Raw genomic sequence first — 19,646 nt, 5'->3', positions numbered from 1 at the left:
TCTTCTAAATATTTTTATACCCTTAGTTACTATGATTTTACATATTGATTATTAATCAATCTGTATTTCCCTATTTTAAAATTAGATTAACATTTATTCAGGGCTTCAAGACAGACAGTCTGCTGCCCACAACTGAACTCCACATCCTCCGTGTTGCTTTCTCAGTCTCCTGACTTTGCCTTTGGACTCAGTCATGCTGTGCTCCATGCTAGATCCCGAGTGGTTATTATGTGGCGGATCTAGAACATTACCCAGAGTCTAACGTGTTGAAGGCACAACTCCCAGTGCAGCAATGCTTGGAGGTGAGGATCTTTGGAAGTGACTGGGTCCTAAGGGCTCTGACCTCGCCGATGGATTATCCACTGATGGGAGGTGGTGGTAACTATAGAAGGCTGGGTCTAGTTAATAGGCTCATTGCAACATCCTTTGAGCATACTCTCGTTCCAGACATTTTTTTGGCTCTGTTCTCTTTCCCTGTTTTCTGGACATCATTAGGTAAGCAGCTCTGCTTCTTTATATCCCTCTAAGCCATGACGCACTGCCTCACCTCTGGCCCATAACAATGGAGCCAACTGACCATGGAGTGAAACCATCAGCCAAAATAAATTTTTCCTTTTTTGTTTTCTTCTAGTATTTTGTTAAAGTAACCCAAAGGTGCTTATCATGGTGATTTTGATAAAATGCCCATCTGAAAATCATTGATTTTTCTAATATGTTTATAGTCCCTTGTAATTCTCAGAACTAAACTCTTTAACATACAATTCCATTGCTTCCTTGAATTCTGGCATCTTCTTTATTCCTTCCCTTTGCTCTATGATCCTCCTCACAGTGGACAAGCTCTTGTTTCTCCTCCATGCTCTCGTTCCTTTCCAGGCCTTTCGTTTTGCCCCATTGGTCCGTTAACTCAGAAGACCCTTCTCTCATTCTCGCATGATTTGCAAAGCCAGCTCCAGTTTCTTCTTCAGGTCTTATTTTCTATTTTACTTTTGTGGAAAGAATGTTCTGACTTCTCTCTGGTTTAGAGTGATACTCCAGCCATCCTTGCAGTGTTCTGTGTATTGTCCTTTCTTTAATATTTATAGCAGTTTGTTATTGTGGTTTCCCTCTTTTCCTTACTGCTTTCTTGGAAGGCATGATTCATGTCTGCCCTATTGCTTGCTGTGGAAGAACACGCTATGGATTCCTCCCATGCAAACGCTTTTTCGAAATGAAATCTGTTGCTCCACCCTACTGAATCTTAGCTGCACTCATGACTTGCTTTAACTTATAATATGCTCCATAGATTATAATCATGGACCTGATACCTATTCTGTGGTCGATTTATGGCCACATTGTTTGCATTTTTATGTTTTGTGGCGATTCACTGTTTAAAACACATTGTGCATTCTAGTGTTTCTAAGCACAAGAAGCTGTCACATAGATTATGGAGAAAATATATATGTTAAAGAAGCTTGCTTCAGGCATGAGTTATAACGCTACTAGCTCTGTGTTCAATGTAAGTGAATTGCCTATAGATTAAATAAAGTCTCTTTAAATAGAACCACACTTAATACTAGATTATGTATTAACTGGTTTATGAAAATTTTGTAGCTAGAGGCTCATGAAAACCTAAACCTATATTTTATCTAGAATAATGAATCATTGTTTGGGGTTACTTTATTGAACATAACGATCACAAATTATGAGAATCAATTGTGTATGCATGTGTATGTATATGCAGTTTACCATACATATATATGGACTACATATATAACCTAGAATTTAGACTAAACTATGTTTTTGAGAAAAGGAAATTTCAATACTTTATTTCATTTTCAGTCAAAATATTTTAGTCAATTTCTACTAAAGTTGTTTGTATATTATATGTATTTATACAATTTTGAAGATGTATATCTGTCAATGCTTCATTGACATCTGTCAATGAAGTTATAAATAAATGAAGTATAAATAAGAAGTAAGAATGAAGTAGAAGAGATTAATTTAAATATGTTTATTATTTTTGCTACAAAATTATTTTTTTAATATTTACTTATCCAATATCAGAAAATTTATAACTACAATCAATATTAATATTTTCTTTTAATTATTAATTTGTTTCCTAGTCCAATGTTTTGTTTATCACACTATTTTGTGATTAATGTCAATATATCTGTGGATAGCATCTATATATAAATAAAATGAACATGAACTGAAAATACTATGAACTGATAATAGGTCATGAAGAATTTTAACTAGAGTTATATATGTACCCTCCATTTTCTCTTTAATGTTGAATATAATGTAATAGTAAGAATTGATAGAAAGAATCTAATGGCAGTGGTGTGATATCTGTATGCATATTCAAAAATATCGCTATTTGTATAATAAGCTGTACTAACCAGGAAAATAATTTATAATGACTACCTTTTATTGAGTACTTATTGAGTTCTTGTTAAGTCATCCACTTGAAATATATAATTCCACAGTATTTAAGATGCAAATTTAAGCTTTATTTCCCCCTTGAACTTTCTTTATCTATTAATAAAAAGTTACCTGCTTCTGTTCAGTGTCTTAGAGGAGATATGAAGAAGGGCATAAGGTGGAAATGGTTTGCACACCTTACTGATTTTTATGTTCCATGAGTAAGAGCCTTAAAGATTCAAATAATTTATTATCATGTGGTTTGTGATGCATTGTGCCAGATAGTGTTATTCTCCTCAATATCTCTTTTCCCTTTCTTCCATAGTAATAACTCTATTTCTAGTTGTAGACATTTCTCCCCAGAAAAAAATAACTTTATTTCCTATTCTTCCTTGCAAACCACACTTGGATATGAGAATAAACTTTGTCTAAAATAATGTTAAATATAGAGCCTCATGTAACAGATTCAGACACCTTCCTTCAAAGTACAAATATATATCCATTGCTTCTATCTGTTTTGCCCTTTTGTCTTCCTGGACGTAGACATGGTAGTTGACATCACTGCAGTCATCTCAGATCACGAGTTAATCTTGGTAATGGTCATGCACAGCTGAATAGCACAGTAGATGCTAAGTATCAGATGAATCATATTACTCCTGGATGGTTAATTTCTGATATTTGCATGGAAGAGAATTGCACCTATATTTTATTCAGCCACAGCCATTTTGGATTCCTGATACTCACCTCTGTTAGCTTAGGCTATTCTTAATTAATATATGAACATGGGGTGGGTGGAAGGAAAGTACTTGGTAACAAAGAGGGAGAAGAAACACTTCTCAAAAAGACTGAAGAGATACTGTCTACTACTGGAAGATGAAAGTAGCTAAGCTGGCAAAGAAAAGCTTCATGGTGCATCTATGATATTAGTTCATTGGCAACTTCACAATAAACTCCTTGGTCCAAGTTAGTTACCATAATCTCTGTACATAAAATATGTGGCATAATTATGGAAATTATTGATTATATTTAAAAATATAAAATCATAATATGTGTGGAGCTATGATTTTTTTTCTCTTTTAACAGAATACTATCTACCTAATGCCACCTATTTACTAGACATTTTGTATAAATTATTTTGTCTAATACTTATAAGAAATTTGTATGATAGGAGTTATTATTGATAAAATAGCACTGATATGTTTGATAATACTAATGAAGAAGTTAAGAAATGAAAGTTTAAATAATTTACTCAAGGTTATAGAGATAGAAGAATCACTACCAAACAACTGTCTAACACAGATTCATCTGTTCTCAAGCATCTACTATAATTAAAATACATACAAACATGAATAAAAATAAGAAATACCCACTATATTGCAAGTTTTAAAATAAAATACTAACAACATTTCAAGCAATTGTTTCTAAAATATCAGATTATACAAAAATATGTATATTGTGTATGTATATAAATAAATCATATACTTAAAGAAATTCCAAAGAAATAGTATTTTGGAATTTTTATGTATTTTAGCAATTTGAAGTTTAGTAGAATTGGCAATATACTGGTATTCTGGTAAATAATACTATATATGGAATTTTGACAGAAACCAAATAGAAATTCAGCTCTTATTTCAAATAGAAATTCAGTACAGTGCCAACAACCCAACCCTAACCACAATCCTGTGGCAGGCAGCTGTGTATATGTTTCTGTAGCATGCCACTCTTTCTCTGGTGACATTCTTCACCTTTAGCTCTTTCTTCTCCCTCTCTTGAAGAAAGAAATTAAGGGCTGAGATACTGAAAATGAGCTGCACCTCAGAGAATAACTAAAAGTTGATTGTACATATCTGGGAAATGGCATTGACTCTAGAGAGATTAAAAAGACATTAAGAAAAAACTATTGGCCTCAAGAGCCGACAGCAATATTAAAAAAAAAAGAAATACCTGGGGAAGAGGCAAAATATAATTTCCAGATTTACCACATTATTAGATTCAATATAGTCAAATGTCTAATTTTGACAAAAATTCATAAGGAATACAAACAAAATGGGAAATATATTTCATTCCTAATAAAAAATAGAAACTGGGCTTGAAAGATACTTGATTATATATATATATATATATATATATATATACACACACACACACACATATATGTATATATATATATCATATATATGTATATATACACTTGATGATATATATCATCATATATATACTTATATATGATATATATATACATACAGGCAATATATATATGTGTGTGTGTGTATATATATATATATATATATATATATATATATATATATTAGACTAAAACTTAAAAGAAACTGTCCTAACAATTCTCAAAGAACTAAAAATTTGTATAAAGAAAGTCAGAAAAAGGATGTATTATCACAAAGGAAATATCTATAAAGAAATAGAGAACCTCAAATAAAAACTGAAAGAAGAAATACTGGAGGTAAAAAGCATAATGACTGAAATTAAAAGCCTCATTATAGATGTTCAAAGATAGATTTGATGAGCAGAAGAAAGAACCAGGGAACTTGAAGATAGAATGGTGAAAATGACTAAGCATGAGAAACAGAAAAAAAAAATGGCTGGAGAAAAGCATATGAATCATAAGTATCCATCAAAGGATTAGTAGATAAGCAAAAGTCTATACATGCAATAGACAATGTTCCTTATCCTAAAAAAAATGAAATTGTGCCATAGGCTAGAACATGTAAGAGCTTTAAGGATATCTTGTCAAGTGAAATAGCCTATCATGGAAAGACAATTTCTGATTTCACGTTTATGAGGTGCTTAGGGTAATCACATTCATGAAAATCAGAAAGAAGTTGTTCCTGGGAAGAGGGAGAAATGGGTAGTTATTGTTTAGTGGGTCTAAAGTTTCAAGTTTAAAAGATCAAAAAAATTTATAAAGGTGAATGGTGGTGATAAACATTCAACATTATGAGTGTATTTATTTATTTATTTATTATTATTGTTATTTTTTTGGTAGTACTGGAGATGGAACTCAGTGCCCTTCTACCTCCAGGCTACACTCCCAGACTTAGTTTTTATATTTTATTTGGGAACAGGATCTCTTAAGACAGCCAGGCTGGCTTTGAACCTGCGTGATCCTCCTATCTCCGCCTCCCAAGCATGGGGATTACAAGTGGGTGCATGGCCTTATGAGTATATTTAATACCACAAACTATGAACCAAACAATGATGACTAAGATGCCAAATTTTATATATTTGTGCTTTATCATAATAAAAATATTTGAAAAAAATTAAAGCAGCTGCCCAGGTGCATCCCTGGAGCTCTAGGTATGGAAGAAACTCTCCATTTGGCTTTCAGTGTTAGCCTTTATTTTGGTGACAGTACAGTAGCAATCAGTTTTCAACTTGGATTGACACATCAAGAAGATCCATTTTGTGAACCAAGCTTGAGGTTATTCCTCCTCTGATAACTGATAAATCACAGGAGATTTAAGATAAGGACTACCACAGGTGTGAACTAAGGAGCAGGCAAAAGCAGACCATTAACATGTGTAGCTAACTTGTGTAGTCTAGACTTGTTCAAGAACAATCTTGCATGCATGTTTGTCTTTGGATAGATTTCTTTTTTTCATAAGTATATATCTCTAAGAGTTTATTTATTTATTTATTTATTTATTTATTTATTTATTGGTGCTGGGGGTGGAATCCAGTGGCTTTTCTACCTCCAGGCCATTTTATATTTTATTTGGAAATACTCTCAGACCACTTTATATTTTATTTGGAAACAGGGTCTCAATAAGTTGCTGAGAGACTCCCTAAGTAGCTAAGGCTGGCTTCAAACCTGTACAATCCTCCTGTCTCGGCCTCCCAAGCTCTGGGATTACAAGTGTGCACCACCACGCCTGGCTTTGGATGGATTTCTAAGGTGCTATTCTCAATTTATGACTTTGTGCCATTGAGAATCCTCCATTTATCATCACACTAGTATGAAGAGTTTCATCACCTAAAACTCATATTCATTCTAATTTTACATTCAGAAACCAAAAGAAATTACAAATCTGTCTATATAAAATGAAGTTGGATCTGGACTTACTTGTTATATGACTCCCATATACCCTTAAACTAATAGGTGTCATGATACAGCACTGTATCTTTGAGTTTCCAACAACCTCCCAAAAGATCTGGTAATTCCTCTTTATCTTGTTTCTTTCTATATACTGAAAAAAGGACTATGGAAGAAGGACAAGGAGAATCTGTTCTGTGCACTCTTGCTTTTCTAGTTAGTATATCAGGAGAATTCAACCTCCTTTTTAAGCAATCAGTTCTGAGTATGAAAATTTGTAATAAAAAGTTATTAGATATATTTAATGTGCTGTCATTTTGGAAAAACTAAATTATTCTTAATCAGATTGAGGTAAATAGTAAATTATCTTTCCAGTTTTTTCTCAATTTATGATTCTCTTTTCCTAATTTAAGTACCAAATTTATGAGATAGTTTTCTTTTTTTCCAGCTGGGTGTTTTTTTATTAGCATATAGGTGGAAATTCTAACTCAAATCACCTAAACAGTAACATTTACAATCTCACATATAAAATGTCCTAAGGTGGGCAGCTCTGAGCTACTTAATCTAAAATGTCATAAAGCATCCAGGGACCTTCTATCTTTCTCTTCTGTTTCCTTGGTACATAGGGGTTGTCCTCAGCTAGTTTCCCTTATGATCACAAGATGGCTAATGTGACCCCAGGCTCTGGATTCTGATATGACACATCAGCATAGATATTTTTCTTTATATCAGTAAGAAAACTTTCCTCAGAAGTTCCCTGAAGACTTCCCCTCACATTTTATTTGCCAAAACTGTCAAATGTTCTTACTTCAACCAGTCACTGCAAGGGGATTGGGGAGTTCTTGAATGATTTATTACAACTAAAATTTACCCCTTGTCTTGGTTACTGCTATAATCCAAAAGTACTGACCGCACAACGCAGAGGAAGGAAGATTTATTTGCTCACAGTTTTTGGAGATATTGGAGATTTGGGAGTTCAGTCCATGTGTAGCCAGGGTATACTGAGCTCAGGGCATGAGGGTAAGAAGGAGAGGAGAGGAAGAAAGGGAGAAGGAGAGGGAGAGGGAGAGGGAGAGGGAGAGAGAGGAGAGAGAGAGAGAGAGAGAGAGAGAGAGAGAGAGAGAGAGAGAGAGAGAGAGAGAGAGAGCGCTAACATCATAGAAGCTGAAGACAGAGCAAAGAGCAGAGGAAAGAGGAACCATATAATTCCCAATGTCACACCCCCTGGAAGCTATTCTTAGCAACCCAAACTTGCATCCAATATTGCTACCTTGTTTCCAAGGGGGACATTATAAATCCAGTTCATTATGCCCCTAGGGTTAGAAATAGGGACACTTCCTCCTAAATTTTAAAATTCAAAAATAAGAAACAAAACATTTTACCAACTCTTCTAAACTTATTCAGGCCTTTTTAAAGAGTATCCTTGAAGCAAACCATATCAACAGCAGGTTTATAAATTAATATATGACCTGAGATAAAACCACATGATTCACTACACACTTACATAGTCATATATGTTAAAATGCAGGAGAATGATTGTTTCCATGAAAAGGAAAATATAAACAGGAGCAATTTAAATATTTATTAAGATAAAACCTAAATGCTAATATATATATATATATATATATATATATATATATGTATTTATGTGTGTGTATGTGTATCTTAAAGAGTTCATTTCAAATTTTTTTCTAATGCTTTTTTTTCACACATTGAATCAAATGAATTTACCTGAGTGGAGCTGTTTGCATCATATCATGGCAAAACAACATAAAGGGTTTTTGTCATCTGTGCTCCGGGTAACATCAGTAACCCCCTTCCACAAACACACACTCCAATGTGGAAACGTAACTTCTATATAAAAAGACTTACCTTATGTAAATGTGAGTTTGTTCTTACATAAAACTTGACAAGACAGGAAGACACAACAATAAAAGGATTCTGTTTTTGAATTGCTGCTAGGATGGCTCTACAGTGTTGGGCACTCTGAAGACCACGTTAGCTTCAGTCTACTTCAGGTGGAGAGGACACTAGTGTTGTTATTATCATACTTGCTTTAAGTCAGGTACTAAATGTACATCTTTGTCAGACAAAAGACTACCACCAGAGATCAAAGGAATATTATATTTTAGATATAATATGTTCTGCCTTTGTGAGTTGCACAAAATCTAAATGACTGGGTCTTTGCAAACATTTTATAAAGACGTAAATAAACCATTTGTGACTACAAACTGCAACTATTTTGAAAAACCTGAAAGCTGTCTTAGAAAGGAAATGCCAAATTTATCACAAGTCAGTACAAAAAGAAACACTTGTATCTTGAATGTGTTGTTGTTGTTTTTTTTTTTTTTTTTTGCAAAACTGTGTAACTGGTAGACTCTTCAGTTTTAAAATAATAGCCTGATGTTTTTGTGCAGTTTTGTTTTGATTGTTGACTATGTATGGAGCTAATAGAAAATCAAATCTGCTGTGTGAATTCTAAAGGTTTCCTAACTCTTTTTTCTGAGTGACCAAAAAGGAAAAAATATAGAGACAAAAATAAAAAAATGAAAAAAGGGAAAAATAAATTATTTGAGAATTGTAGAGAGTATTTAGATATTTCCCCCCATAGAATTTAAAAAACATCATAAAGTATATATTTTATACATATCATTTATAATATAAAAAGTAATATAGTAATATTAGACAAGCAAATAAATTTTTACACATATCATATACAGGGCAAAATATTTTTCTATTGCATAAATATATATCTTGAATAAAATCTGGTAACAAAGCAGATGTTAACTCCTTAAGTATTCTGCATAATTGTAAGCTACATCAATAAAATAAAATCTCAGGTTTGTGCTATGAATCTTTATACAGATTATTTTTAGATAGACAACTGGCTTAAATGAAACTTCCTGAAACTTCAGGATGGTTGTTCAAGATTTTATCTACCTGGTTTTCTTCACGAACCATGGAACATATGGTATCGCTGTGGCTTTGAGAGGGAAGAATTCTTTTTTTGATTACTTCCTATTACGGTATATTTTCTATGGGAATATTGCTAGGTCAAAGAAATTTAAGTTGATTTGTCTTCAAGGCAGGAGCTCAACTAAGTTTTTGTACTAATCTGTTTTTGTTTGTTTGTTTGTACTGGGGATGGAATTCAGGAGATGGAATTCTGGGCCTTATGCATGCTAGGAAAGTCCTCCACCATTACTGAGCTACCTCCACAGCTGTATAAAATTTTGTTGTTGTTTTGTTTATTTTACTATGAGAAGGAAAGAAAAGATGACAAGAAGATCATAAGCAAATTAGTTATCTTAAAAATTCATTGACCTTTGCTATAATTTTGCAGCAGACCATATTAACTCTTAGCGTCTATTTTCATGAATCTTCTGAGATATAATAGGAGAATCTAGCATGTTATTACTTTTTGCATTGTTACTATGATATACGAGGGTTAATACCCAAGTAACATGGATGATCTCAAGGGGGTTAACTCCCAAGACAAGAGGGATGAAGCAGTAAAAAAAAAAAACTAACATGTTAATTAAGGAAAAACTGGCCTTTTTCTTAATCTGTGGTCAAATTTTGTTGTTGCTTTTCATCCTTCTCCATTCCTGCTGTTCATTCTGTGGAGGCAAAACCATCCATCATTTCGTATATGTCTGCTTCTCAGATCTAGTCATAGGTGACCAGGATTATGCTCTTTTTGTGAACTGCAGCAATATTAGTTTCAGAAAGCAGATGGACAGCTCAGTGTGAACAAAATGTCATGCTAACTCTGCAGTTTGACCCCATCACCTCTGGGAATGACTAGTCTTAGACACAGCTGCTACAGTTCATCTGAAGGTGGACCAGGATCTCTTTTTCATCTCAGTTTTTACAGTCAAATTAAAGCTAAGAAAGACAATGGAAGAAAAGTTGCTTTGACTTAATGTCTACTTGGCATGAAGGTATAAATTGTTTCTCTCTCTCTCTGTTTTAAAATGACCTGTGAATAGCTTCCCAGTGAAGGTCTTATCTTTCCCCTCAGTTTTCAGCACAAATGAAGCCTCCTCTCCAATTTCTACATTTGTGCCAACTACACTATTGCCCTTTAGATTTCCTAAATAAACACATTTACCATTACTCTTTATTCTTTTTCACTTGGTTTATGCATATTTTCCAAAAGCTTGAGAAATCATGCTTTAAAAGATCCCTAATATTAACAACATTTTTTCCCATTTTCATTGTTAGCACTGAGTCACGGGCCCCCAGCTCACACATAACACATCTTTCTTCCTGGTTTTGTCATCATTCCTTTTGTCTTACAATGTTTGCTCATAGAATAAATGCAGTGTCTAATACTTAAAGTATTGTGGACAGCAAGAAATACTCTGTGGACTTCCTTGTTTTGTTTTATGAAATTTTATATGTTAATTCCCCAGTTCCCATAGTTACTTGGGTTTGATAATCGACTGCAGAGAGTTACCATAAGGATTTTTAAGGTGATGATTTAAAATAAATATTATGTGGAAAATAGTACTAATGCTTCCATGCTTTTGTTGTATGAAATCAGAAAAAAAATTGTTTTCGTGTTTACTGTTAAACAAAAAGCTAGTCGTTTTTTGCCAACCATTGGAGAAAAATTTCTCAGTGTGATTGAACAGGCTTTCTATTCAGTCATTCTTCCTTGATTAATCTTTTCAATCATTTTCATTTCCTAGGGTAAACCTTCAGCCAGAGTCTCTACTATGCCCCTCAAAATCCAATGCCAAATTCTAACTTTGTTGATTTTATCCATTTTGTAGAACTTCATGCTCCTTCTTTCAAAAGTGGACTTTGCCTCAACTGCTTCACAAGATATTTTCAGATGAATCTACACCGTAGTGATCTTTACATAAGTCTACAATCCTTCATGGAAAAAGACAAATATTCAATTTTTGCTTTAGTCTGCCTGGCTGACTTAGGCATTTTTCATAGCATAACTCTCTAAATTTTGCATTTATGTAGGTCCTCTCAAATAAATGGTAAATTCCTTCAGGACAGAAATAATGCTTTCTGTCTTTTTCTGTAAATCCATAGCCCTTGGAATAGTGAATGCTGCAGTAAGTGATTAATAAACACGTGTCTAATTTAGTTGAGTAATGATTTGGAAGTTTTCCACCTAGAATTCTTTGTATATACATTGTTGAAAAAAGTCCAGGATCAAGGGAAAATGAAATTTCAATTCATTTTGTCTTTAGAACCTTTCAGAACTTACAATAGCAAATAAAAATAAAATTCCCTACTTAAGAAACTGGCAAACTACAGAGTACAGTTCTTGTCAAGATCGGGTTTCAGAATAATCATTTTTTTAAATCCTGTTTGAAGACAATCTTTGTTTACTTTTCCCACAATCCTCAACCTCTTACCTGATCTTTGATTTTTCTCCCTAATTCTTTCATAAGCAAGCTGCAGAAACTTCTGCACAAAGGTAATTCCTTTCCCTCGCTGCCTGTAGCCAAGCCACGTGTCTTCTTTTCTATTCCTTTGCAACTAAATCAGGGCTATTGCATTTGCGGTCCTGTTGGCCTGGAATGCTCTTCCTCTGATTCCTCCTCCATATACTGCTTCTTTACTGGTGTTAGGCTAAACTCCAGCATATCCTCAGGAACCAGTCCATTGGCCATTCTTTTCAAAGGAGGGTCTTGTCCCTGCCAACCACCTTCTGTCATATCACTGCTTATTTTTTCATAACACCCACCACAGCCCGAAATCATCACATTTACTTTTTTCTTGAATATTTATTGCTGCCTTCCTTCACTGGATTGTACATTATACAATGGCTGGGCCCTTCATCTCGGTGTTTATCACTGTACTTCAGTACTCACAAAAGCACCTGACTTACAGTTGCCACTGACATCACTATTGCGTGAAGAATAAAGTGGCAGCTTAAGCTAAAAAATATACGTATTATCTGTTGATGTATAACATAAATATGAAAAGAGGAGGCATGATGTTGCAGGAATATGAGAAGCTGGTTGCTTATTTATTTTCCACAAAGAAAAAGAAAAAGGGTCTGGATTGAAGTTAGTCTCATATAATAAACCAATTACTTTGATAAAGCAGGGTTTCATTTCTCTCCAGCTGTGAAAGGACTAATGGATCCTGGGTATATGTGTTTTTCTTCCATGCATTTCCTGTCTATTGTAGAACAGCTGAAATGAAGAGAATTATTTTAATAGCTGCTAATGTTTTCAAGCAAAAGTAAAACATGTATTGCCCTCAGAGCTTGCCAGGGTTTCTGACTCACTCTGCCAGTCAGTGTAGGGAGGAAATACAATTTACCTCAGCGGTTTCAGCAGACTCACAAAGACATGGAAACTAAGCAATGTCTCAGTTTATAGTATGAGAATTTATGTGGTGACACAATGCATAAATTGCATGATCTCATTAATCTAGGAAAACTTTTATATTTCCTCCTCTGACCACTGTAGGCCATTATTCTTCTATTTACTGTTAATTATCACGATCCCTATTTATCTCCTGCTGTCAGCTCTCTAGTCCACTCTTAATCTCCAAAAACAGTCTAATGTTGATCTGTTTCCCTTCCAGTCTTGGCTGCTGCTATTATTCCAGCCAAGATTACCAATTATATTTCAAGATGAGGTTCCAGTCCTGTATTTTCTACAAGTTGTTCATTTCTAATCCTATATCTTATATATACTTTATTAAATACTTTGCTGTGTAAGAGAGTCTTCTATATTTAAGAAATATACTATATATGGATTTTTTTTTTTTTTTCCTGGAAGCCCTTCTACCTCCGGGCTAAACTCCCAGACCTATTTTATGTTTTTATTTGGAAACAGAGTCTCTTAAGCCACCGCAGCTGGCTTCGAACCTGCATGATCCTCCTGTCTCCACCTCCCAAGCGCGGTATTACAAGCGTGTACCACCACGCCCGGCTCTCTATGTGTTTCCTCTCCACTACAAATTTAAAGTTTTCTAGGAAGAGAGGAAAAGAACATTGTGTATATTTTCTTGTCAACCCTCCTAAATCCTAGCACTACCTGAGCCCATCTTAAATTTAAATGTCTTATAAGAGGGCAGGCAGAGAATGGAAAATAAAAATCTACAGTGTCAAGGCTTAATTAGGTCTGTATTTCTTATTTTCTTGCCCATCCAGTTTTTTTTAAGAGAGCTCCAGAAATTTAGAAATCTAAGTTTCTTATCTCCATTTTTTCTTGTAGAATTGAAGCTGTCACAGTAAGAATGATCATAGGTCAACAGCCTTCAATGGAAAATGAGTACAATTTTAGTTATAGGTAATTTAAGTTGTTATTATCGGTTTGACTCATGTTTTAAGGTTCTCCACTGAAACTAAATATAGAGAAAGAGAAGATATATATATATAATATATATATATAATATATATATATATATATATATATACACACACACACACACACACATACATGTATATCACTTCTCTTTTGCTAATCTAAATATGGTCATGTATAGAAGAGTCTATTCCAGAGGAAGAAATAATTATTCACTTTCTCTAAAGTTATAAAAAGTCTATACTGAGATAAACATTTTGACATATATATATATATATATATATATATATATATATATATATGTGTGTGTGTGGTTGAACCCAGGGATGTTCTACCTCTGAGCTATACCTCCAAAGCCCTATTTTATTTTTTATTTTGAAACAGGGTCTCACTGCCTTGCTTAATTCTTTGCTCAACTGCTGAGGCTGGCCTGGAACCCGGGATACTTCTGTCTTAGCCTCACAAGTACTGTGATTACAAGAATGTGCCACCATGCCTGACTGAAATAGGATATTTGTTATGATCATTTTTTCACAAAATTATGAACATGAAGAGTTTAGGATCTGCTGTGTACAAGCTAGAGATGCAAGTAAGCATGTGGTGCAATTTTTCCATTTAGTCTGAAGTCCAAAGAACCAAAAAAGCTAGTGATAGAAATAACAGTCTCAGAGAAGTTAAGATGTGATGTTCCAACTCACACAGTGAGAAAGGAGAATGGAAAAAACCTCTTTTGCCTCAGCCTTTTGTTCTATGTTGGTGCTGGGGTGGAAAATCTAGTTTACTGGATGTACGTGTTCCAGTGCTGATCTCACCCAGATACAGCATTACTGACACATTCAGAAACTATATCAAAATCTGATCTACTCAAATTCACATATAAAATTAACTATCAGATATCTCCAATTCGGCCATTCATGGAGAAATGTACACATACATCCCAAGGACAGTAGCAGTTAGAAAGATCCTTGGCAGTATCCTAGTAAAGAGGAAAGAGCACATGCAGTAAAGCAAAGAGTCCAAAACCTCTCTCTCTTAGTCAGTAGTATGTGTTTGAATGATGTATCCACCTGAGATATCTCTGTCCTTAGTCTGGGATCTCAAAGAAAACTCTCTTGGGCCAAAGAATACATTTTCCCAATTTGTCTTTTAGAAATTACTTTCAGATCACATGAAGAAAAACTTTTATCTCCTGACAATGAACTTTCTAAATTTTGGTGATTAATATAAATGTTGGTGTTTCTTTCTTTCTTTCATTCAGTGGGAAAGGCATTTAAATAACATAATATGATGTTTTCTGAGCTAAGATTTTTTAGCATGTTTATTTCTCCATTTGTCCAGGTTAGTTTTTCTAGTGAGCTTTTTAAAAATATATTTTTAATTTTACTATTTTTCTAATTTTCATGTTCAAGAACTTATTTTTGAAGTATATGGGACAAAGACTATTTTTTACTTTTGTATTATTATTATTATTATTATTATTATTATTATTTATTATTATTATTTGTGGTACTGAGGATGGAAACCAGATCATTTTACCTTTGAGCTACAACCCCAGCCTTTTAACTTTTTTGTTTTGTTTTTGAAATAGGGTCTTTGCAAGTTCCTGAGAGTTTCACCTTGTTTCTATGGCTGTCTTTAAACCTATCTCACCCTCAAAAGTACTGAGATTACAGGTGTATGCCACCATGCCCAGCTTATCATTTTTTTAGAAAGAGATTTTGACCTACAATTATAAGTGAATATTCTACCCTAGAAAAACAAAAAAATACTATAGTAGATTTCTTGTATAAACATGCTTTCCCTCCATCTCTGATTAAGGGCCTTTACTAATTGTTTCTGTTCCCTGAAAGTGAGCACTTGTGGTAAAGGTTCACAGTAACTCTAACCTTGAAAAGAAGGAGGAAGGAACCACGCGTGTCCACGCAGTACCCTGAGGGGAGACCTCACCAACACAGTGACTGCAACGGAAATAGCGAACTGGGAATGTTAATGGGAGATATTTCTGTTTCAGTGATGAGAATAAAAAGTGTGTGCTTATTTGACTTACCTGGATCCTAACCTTAATCTGGAAAAAGGGTGGGATATATATTTTAGGTCTCTTGATATTCAAGTCTTAAAGAGTCAGTTACAGAATTAGCATAAAGACATACTAATGGAACACAATTCATGAGCAATGCCAATTCTAATCAATCCAAAGAAACAGGAAGTCCATCTCTGTGTGCTGAACCATCACGATACCTTTGACCCCTCACAATAACTCACAGTTTGGCCAAAATATATAAAATACAATGGTATGACACCAGCCTTGTTATTTTTGAGGAGGAAGATCTGGAGGATGTTAAATAGCAAAAAGATAAGCAGAAAACTTGGATCTGCCTTTCCAACTAGTTAGTGCCTGGGAACTTAAAGGAAGAGGAGAAACATTGCTTGTTGACTGGATGGAAAGAAGGGGAAGTTTTAGAGTTCTTTGTGCAGGTGTAAATATTCATCGTGCCTCTTCACAACAAGTTGCCTGTTCTTTAAGGAGGAAGTTACTCTGTTCTTAAAGGAAGATTTTGAACTTATAGCAGTTTCTTTTTTTTTCTTTTTTTTTTCTTTTTTTTAGGTGGTACTGGGGTTCCTTCTACCTTCAGGATACACTCCCAGACCTATTTTATGTATTTTTTTAAATTTGGAAACAGGGCCTCTTAAGCCAGCGAGGTTGACTTTGAACCAGCGCGATCCTCCTGTTTCTGCCTCCCAAGTGCAGGGATTACAAGTGTGCGCCACCACACCCGGCTTATAGCAGTTTCTAATGAAATCATCTTATCTGCACATGTCCATTCTTTAAAGCCTACTTCCAACCATCTTTAAGTGGATGCAGAAAACACTTCATGAAAACTTTATTCCTTTGTTACTTAAGTAATCTGTGTATATTTATGTTAAGACCTTCCCTAATTTATCTTCTAACATTTTTCTTGCATCATTCAAAATTCCTTTTGCTAATTTAAATCTGGTACTAGAAGAGTCTATTCCAGAGGAAGAAATAATTATTCACTTTCTTTAGAGTTATAAAAATTCTATACTGAAATAAACATTTTGACAAATATGCTGATATAGCAGTGCCTGGTTTATAAAACATAGTAAAGAAAAAATAGTTTTAGGCCATTACATTTTCTTGATAAACCCAATTATCCTTTAGTTTCATATTTTTGATCACTTGAGATAGAAGTCCATTTAAAATGTATTATTTCCTGGTTTACCTCTTTAAACTAAACACGATGATCATTATATCCCCATTTTATTAATGACCAAGAGTCATCAAATATAAATAATTATTGTTTGGTGCTATAATGTAGAAGCATGATTTACAGGATGAAATGAACAGGAGTCATTAATGTAATACAACGGGCAACTTGGCAACTTGGTATTCTTCAGGTATGATGAGAGAGAATGCCATTCGGTAAGTGAAAAGTTGAAAAGTTAAATGATTAAAGCCTGGAGTTAATATTGAGGTTCAAACAGCTTATAGATATATTGCCTTGTGAGACCCAAACTCAATATTACTCCATGATTTCAAAGTGCCTCTGAGATAGCATCACATTTTCTCTGAAAATTAAAGTGAATGGTTTGAAATAGGCAGAATGAATATAAGAACAATACCACCAAAATGAAGACAGCCTAGTGTTTACAGTTTTTCCATCTTTGATGATGTCCAGGTGTGGTATTCAGAAAAAGTGTTCTGCCCTTTGCAGAGTTGCAGGTATTTCTGTAAGGTCCTTGCACTAGCCATCAGAAGCACTGAAGCTGTTTTTGTTCAAAGTCAATCATAGAAATAGCTGCTATTGTTAAATGGGTTTTGTATACATTGGATGATGAACAGCTAGTCTCACAGTAGGTAGCAAAGATTTTTTCTTAAGGAAAGATATGGCTTTGCTGTCCATGTCCCTTAAATGACTGTGAGTTAAGTCTCCTCATCCCAATGAAACTGAAGCCTTTAGGTAGTAATGTACAGAGAGATATGTGAGGGTACTGTCCCAACAGACGTGCTGCTGGGTTCAAGTTATTTCTTTGGGGAAAACTTTAATGGCAGGCATGCTTTTGTGACCTAGAATATTTAGCCAGCTGTTCACATAGCATCTACAATCTCAGCACACTCAGTCACACAGAGTATTGTTACTCTGTTCAGATTGTATTCTTCTTTGTATCTCTGATCTGATTTACAATGTCAAGACATTACTGGAGAGCAAAACTGCTCTCTCTTTGTACTTAATGGGAGGAAATTTTAGGGAAACAAAACAGGTAACAATTTGATCAGAGACAATTGCACCCTGACAAATAAGAACTCTTAGCTCTTCATCATACTCCAAATTTGTCTTTGTTAAATATCTTGAATCTTGTGTATTTCTGATTTAGCCAAAAGGCTTACCTTTCTAGTGGCACCGAAATGCTGCCTTGTTATTTATTATTTATTTATTTATTTATTTATTTATGTATTTATTGCGGTACTGGGGATGGAATCCAGAGGCATTCTACCTCTGAGCTATACCTCCAGCCCTATTTTTTATTCTTTATTTTGAAACAGGGTCTTACTGAGTTGCAAAGGGCCTAAGTAGCTGAGGCTGTCCTTGAACCGCGATCCTCCTATCTAAGCCTCCCATATACTAGGATTACAAGTATGTGCCACTATGCCTGGCTTTTTTTATTTTATGAAACAGGGTTCCACTAAATTTCGAAAGACCTCGCTAAGTAGCTAATCCTTTGTCTCAGCCTCCTGAATGCTAGGATAGCAAACATGCGCCACCACACCCAGCTTGCTGCCTTGTTGAAGAATGTTCTGTAGAGCTAACTTATACTAGTTTTTTTTTTTTTCTCTGAACCCCAAGCCTTTTTAACCTCGAGACAGATAAAACTCCATCATCTACTTCATTTTCTCTAATTCTTTTTCCCTCTTGCCTTTAGGGGAAAAAATTAGAAAATAGTTGGCAGCACATTAAGGACACTAGGCAGAGAAAAATGTAGGTTCTTGCAATGTTTAAGGGAGATGAAAATCATCTACTTTGGGGAACTGCCTAACACAATTTAGCTGGCGCATTAGTTATCCAAATTACCTCTTGCTTTTATCGCACAGACAATATACAGCTGAATTGTTAAATGATGTGCACTTTTTTTTTCCAAGAGTAGGATTGGACACTTAATCAGGTCAATAATTATTCACGCATTAGCACAGTCTTCTTCTTAAAGTGTAACGGTGACTCACTGGGTATATAGTCATTATTACTGATTAGCAGGAAATTATTTTTGCGCATCAGTGGTTCATGTGAAAACAGCTAAATTTATTATGCTGAGTTATTTAACACTGGGACCATGTGAGAACTCTGGTGTTACTGTTGATTGAATCTTTCTACTTATACGAGTAGATATCTTTTAAAAGACTGTACTGCAGAGGAACTGTTTCGGTTGAATTTTGCCTCTAACAGATCCAACTTCCCAAGTTTGACACTCACCATGAATGTTCATAATGCGGTTCCTCAAAAAACTTCCCCGGTAGGTGAATTTATTTCAAGGTGAATTTATTCGGAAGGCAAAAAGTAAACAACATGTAAAGGAAGTAGGGGATAAATTTAGGCAATGGAGAGTTCTACAAAATGAAATGAAAGAGAGGAAGAATGCCTGAAATATGTACAATTTACTTCATTTGAATTGCAAATTAGATATTTCATGAAATACTTATATCTTTCTTTGGCTTAACAAAACTGATTTTTAACATTATAAAATGAAGGCAAATTCTGCATTTCACTTCAATCACCTCTACAGGGAGAATATTCCAAAAAGATAATTTGAAAAATATTACTAGTATTTGTCCCTTTGGGGAGTGGGTAAATGCATTTTAGAAATTACATAGTCACTTAATATTGCTCTTG

Source organism: Muscardinus avellanarius, assembly GCF_963383645.1.
Source record: "Muscardinus avellanarius genome assembly, chromosome: 5".
Taxonomy (NCBI): Eukaryota; Metazoa; Chordata; class Mammalia; order Rodentia; family Gliridae; genus Muscardinus; species Muscardinus avellanarius.
The sequence above is the reverse complement of the archived record's forward strand: the minus strand, read 5'-3'. Positions refer to the sequence as shown.